Below are 6,249 nucleotides of genomic sequence, written 5' to 3'. Positions count from 1 at the left end.
TCTATTATTTGGTCTGTTATTGTTGGAATCTGATGGTCAATGTCGTTCATTACTATTACTTTTTCAGCTGGTGGAAATGTTAGGTTTTCCACTGACTGTTCGCTGTTTTGTATTTCCCCATCCATGTCAAATAGTAACGTCTCTTGATCCTTGAGGCGTTTTAGTAACTTATTGAGTGGTTCCTCATCAATCCAGGATAATTCTTGCCCATTTATTGGAGTGGTATGTCTGTCGGTGCAGTTTTCATCCTCCTCTGATGTCTGGTTGTTTATCCCTCTATCGTCATCTGATGATCTTTCCCATATTGGGCGAGTATTTTCTTCTGAGTCCGTATCAATTTCTATATGGGAGGCCATTTTCATGGTTATTTCCCCTATATGGTCATGTTGGCCTATTATTGGGAATCGGGGGGAAGCAGTGGGCTCGTCTGCTCCCCACCTAGCGCGTTTCCCAACAACTCAGAACGAATATGCTGGCAAAATTTGCAAAAGTCAAAAGGCGAGCCTATGTTTTTACAAACTTGGCAATGTGTCTGTCTTATTCTTGGTCCTGTTTTCGGGAATAAAGATTCTCTTTTTGGGCAGGATGCTGCATAATGACCTGGTTGGTAACAGAAGAAACAAGGGTTCTTTGGGCATTGTCGGTAGTTATGATCACCTTGGCAGCATTTGCATGGTTCTCTATTTTGTCTGTCGGTCTGATTATCATTATTCATTGTATTATCATTGTCTGTTTGATTGTTCTGGAATGGTATCAGAGAGGGCAGATTCCATCTTGTTTCCACTCCATTCGATGTCGGTATTTGTTAACCTTGGCTATAATTTTGTCTCTGTTGGTTCCGGTAATTTATTCTGTCATTAGTCTGATTGTTGTTTGCTGTCTGTGATTTTTCTTGGCTTGTCCATGGTCGTTCTTGTTTGACTGGTGGGAAGCCCAAGTATTGGTGAGGTCCTTGGTATGCTGCAATTTGTGCCATCATGGGTGTAGCAAATATTTTTCCTTGCTTGGTCTGTTGTTGTATATTATTTTAATTTGTTTTATTTGTCTTGTCTTTTCTGTTACTATTCTGAGGATTTTCACGTGTATTGTCAGGTTTTGTTTCAATTTTCTGTACCGCTGAGGTTTTTGCTATCCTCTTATTGGTTTTTGGAGCTGCTTCTGGAAAATGTGTCTTGGTCGAAGGTGGATGGTATTGTTCATCCATTTCCTCCAAATCTTCCCATTTTCGGCCGTAATATGTCAGATCACTGAATCTTTCTATCCGTTTGTCAGACATGTTTTCCGGTATGTCGGAAGGAGTCCTCGTCTAGCGATTTTAATTTGTTGTCGCAAGGAAATGGGACGTTTAAAATGGCTGGCTATGTATCGGAAGGCGTTCAGGTAATCTGTTATCGATTCACCTTCATTTTGTGTCCGACGTCTGAGTTCTTCTTCAATGTCATCATCGGTCATACGTCTGCCATAGTGGTCTCGTAGTGCTCTTTTCAGGTCTCGCCATGAGTAAATTTCCTTGGATATCCCTCGGTACCACGAATTAACTTCTTTGGAGAATACGGCCGTTATTGCTTGCAGCAGGTCCTCACTTGACATTCTAACACGTCTTTTCTGGTCTTCGATTTGGCTAATAAATTCTTCTGGGCCGTCTGTGCCATTAAATCTTATTTTACGGCTTTCTAGTAACTTAATGTTACGGAGATCTCGTCGGGCAGTGTCATAGTCATGTACCCTTAGTCTGTTTGAACGGTGTCTCGATTCATATTCCGTTTTCGAAGATGAGGTCGAGCTTTCAGTGTCAGAGTAATATCTAGTCGGTTCTCGCCATTGATCACGAGAATAGTGATAACCTGTATGTTTATTTCTGCGTTTGAATTGTGACCGTGATCTTGATCGAGATCGATAGTCTGTTCGGTGTTTTGACCGTCTGTTCCGTTGTTCGATCTCAGATTCGCTTTCCGATGAATATCCTTTATTCCTTCTGTGTCGGTGGATATGTCGTGATCGGTTCCGGTCAGAGTGGTCGGGTCGTTGTGGCTCTCTACTGTAGCGATTGTCAATGGATGTATCGTCTTCGCTATCTGAATATTTATTTACTCGTCTTCTTTTTCCTAATCGTTTGTTATGTCTGTGGTTATCTCTATCACTATGAGTTTCTTTTGATGAGCTGAAGGAACTAGATGGTCGGAGAGAACAATTATTGTGACGTTCCCTTACTCTGTCAATTCTTTTAATTTTTTGTATCTCATTTATTCTGTCTGGTCGTGATGTATCTCGTTGTTGATTGTCATCGGAAGATTCCTCTTCCTCTGAATGCTGTTTCTTATGACGGACTGGTTGATCTCTGTTCATTTTTACAGGGTCCTTTGTAGGTTTCATATTAAGATTATGATTTTTATCTAAATTTGTTTTTACAGTGTTGTTTGGTCTAGCCTTTTTCACAAGTTCATCTGTGGTTGCAAGCTTTGTCCTGGGCGGTTTGACTGTGGCAAGGTCTGATCTGTATTTGTTCTGGTCAATATTTGACGGACCATGTATTTCTCTGGTTACTCCCCAAGTTACTCGTTCCTTGAGTAGTGGTTTCGAGCGCCTACGTGTTCTTCTTTCACTCTCTGATGGTGAGTCAGTGTTGCTGTCAGACTAATTTGACTGTCTAGTACGCATTTTGCGAGGTCTAGTGTATGTCGGCGAACGTGGTGCTTGAGCACGGGAGTAGTCATCATCTGACGTGATTTGTGCTATTTCCAATTCTCTAGTCCTAATTGTTGGTCTATTGGTATTGTTTGGTTCCGTTTCGTTAATCTGATTCTATGTCAATGTTGGTGAGGTTGTATGGAATTGTTTCGGTGGCGTTGCTTGTCGACGGATGGTATCTACGTCGATTGGTAGGTCAATTAGTTGATCCGTCTCTGTTGTCGGTCGCTCGTCTGTTTCTAATTCTTTGCCTGCTGTTGACAATGCATCTGTCGTATTTGATTTTGGGGGCTGGTTGGCAGTTTTGTTAGAGTCAGTTTCATGTTCTTCATTCCATAATATTCGAGCGAACTGCGGAAAACTGTCAATTCTCTGACTGCGGGTCATGGACGGATTAGCTGACAATCTTTGTTCCCGAATTACCCATCGCAGGAGTTCCAATCGGTCTGTGTTCTCTTCGTTTGATATTCGCCATCCGCCTTGACGCAATTCATTACGAATTTCCTCTTCCGTATTGTCAGCTATTCTGTTTGCTATGTCTCTGGCTATTTTATTCTTCTTTAAAATATATAGCAGGTCAGCGTTAGATAGTGGCGGTTTAACTGTTGTTCTGGCTGGGATGTCATCATGAGTCACAACCATTTTTCTATTAATTTAATTTATCTACTATTGGTTTAAGTTAATTTCCTATAATATCCGTTCCGAAGTGTCCAAATCCGAAACTTTCCCAGAGTCTGAACTGTCAGAGTCTGGTGTCAAATCCAAACTATGTACGGACCGCAAACGAACATGAACTGTCGCTCCTTGAAATAGTTTCAAATCAGACTTTGAACTGTCAAAGTCTGTGGCAACGTAATCGTACTGTTCAAGTCTGAACTGTCAGTACCTGACACAGTCGAGTTCAATTCGTTGTGAGTCCAAAGTCTATAGCCAGGGTTTTGGAGCTTCGGAATTGGCCTTCACGGGTACGTAAGATCGGTCAGATTTTATACGCTCGTAATTTTCTTCTAATAATATACTGGTTGTCTCCAAAATAACTGTTTATCAATTTAATATTGATGGTCAGAAATGCTAATAATACTATAATTCAGTAACTTGTACTGATGGTCAGAATACGCTATGTATCAGTATTTGTACTGATGGTCAGAATATACTATGTATCAGTAACTTATACTGATGGTCAGAAAATATGCTGTTTATCAGTATTTGTACTGATGGTCAGAAAATGCTGTTTATCAGTATTTGTACTGATGGTCAGAAAATGCTGTTTATCAATATTTGTACTGATGGTCAGAAAATGCTGTTTATCAGTATTTGTACTGATGGTCAGATTTGCTGAAAATAAGTATCAGTACTTGTACTGATGGTCAGAATTGCTAAAAATAAGCTTATTAAGTTATTTCCGATTCAACAACAGATTACATAAACATGCTTATTTTAAAATGTTAATAACATATAATAAACATAAATATAATATAATTATTAATATATATTAATAGGGTGGTCAGACTAATTCGCAAATTTCTGATCGGCAATTATACGCGGATCTAAAAGTTGGGCGCAACTTGTGGCAGGGAATTTCGGGGGGTTTGACCGCGCTCCGAGTACTTCCGCCACAAGGCCTGTTTGGCTCTACCCCCTATTATTTAGGGCGCCAGACCGTCGGCTGATTACGGCAATCGTCGGGGGTAAGGTCAGTAGGGTTACGCGTATCCCGGTCTGCCTAACGGCGACTGCGTAGAGTAAGCAGATGGGGGTATACGCGTTGTGTCCGAGGTTCAGGCCTTTGGTGTCCAACTTTCGATGCTAATTTCCTCCTTGATTAGTGTATGCCGGCAGCTCAGGTGATGACTCCTTAAGTCAGGTTGTGAGGACGTTTGAAATCGCGCGTATTTTACCTAACGAATAATCCGAAAATATAGCGAATTAATAAACCCGTATGTAACCGACCGCGGCTGAAAATCACTAACATGCAACAGGGGCAGGTTATCAAGTAAGATATATATATGTATATAAAGACAATTAATTGTTTTATTGATGCATTAAAAGTTTCTCACATACGAGGTCGGAATAAATGTGGTCGGTCGAATCCTAAATTTTCATTAATCCCTAAGATACAATTTAAACGGTTCCTAAAATGGCGGAAAGGTCAGCGCGAGTAACAAATCGCAATTTTCTTTTATAAGACCTAACGCTCAAATTCGGTTTGCGAAATGGCGGAAAGGTCAGCACAATTAATTAATCAAAACAATTTAATCCAATTGAACCTACGTTCGTACTAAGTAACTAAAGCAAGGTCAGCGCGAATACTAAATTGCAATTGGCTTCCGTAAAACGAACTTAATAAACGTTGACGAAAGGTCAGCGCGAATACCAAATTGCAATTTCCTTTTGTAAGACGAACTCAATAAACGTGACGAAAGGTCAGCGCGAATACCAAGTAGCGACTTTCTTTCACAAAACGAACACTTAATAACGTCGACGAAAGGTCAGCGCGAATACTAAGTCGCGATTCTCTCTCGTAACCGAACACTCAATCTATATTCGCGGAATGGCGGACAGGTCAGCACGATCCGGTAGGCACCGGCGTCGACGGATCCACGCGTCGCGACGACCTACAGCACCGAACTAAATAAATTAAATAATTTAACCCGCACTCCGCGATTAATTAAAAATGAGCGGCATTTTGCCTACTTACAAATCTTCCTTGCGATACTGGCAAACAAAATTGGCAACAGAGTGTGTAAGAGGCGTCTAGCGCTAAAGGTTCGACGGCGAAAAATTAGCTGACAGAAGCTCTTTATCTCCAGATGTCCAATGGCAAAATGGACGAGAATCGGCTTCTCGCGGTCAAAGATCGTTTCTCTTCTCCTCTTTCCGAGAAGAAATGTTATTATTGGTCGGTATGCTAATTCGGATATCGGTAGCGCCCTCCGAATTTTTATCATTGGTCCGTATGTAAATTAGAATAATACAGCGCCCTCCTTAACTCTCCTACTTTCGTCGTTATTTACTCTCTCTCACCCCCTACTAAGGTATCTATCATTAATTGTCGGAAAAGATCTACCACTACTCTTATCTATTCGTCTATGCGGACAGAAATCAAATTTTATTCTAATTTGCCTATTGGTCGTGACGTCACTAGCGAATTTTGTCAGATGTTCGAATTCAGTTAGTTAAATTATCATTTAAACCTAAAGGGGGTAGTTGTCGCTCGCCATTATAATAGGGGTGTCAGTCGCGTGCGAATTTTACAATTCGATATTTGCTTCGTGTTCATTCTTTTTCAATTTATGATTTAATTTTAATCTCAGAAATACGTATATAATATACGCCGTTTCATTTGTAGCGCCCTCATCTTCGCATTTACATATTATTCTATTATTTTATATTGTCTGTCTCGCTCGCTCTGTCTCAGTTTGTCTCGCTCGCTCTTGTTTAGTCTGCTTCGCTCGCTCTGTCTCGCTCGCTCTGTCTCAGTCTGTCTCGCTCGCTCGCTCTCAGTCTATATCGGCGCTTCAAGATGGCCGCTCAGTTTCTCGCGCGTACGCCTCGTGTTCT

This window comes from Phymastichus coffea, unplaced genomic scaffold, assembly GCF_024137745.1.
Source record: "Phymastichus coffea isolate CEN01 unplaced genomic scaffold, Cenicafe_Pcof_1.1 PCOF00003, whole genome shotgun sequence".
In the NCBI taxonomy this organism is placed as follows: Eukaryota; Metazoa; Arthropoda; class Insecta; order Hymenoptera; family Eulophidae; genus Phymastichus; species Phymastichus coffea.
The sequence above is the reverse complement of the archived record's forward strand: the minus strand, read 5'-3'. Positions refer to the sequence as shown.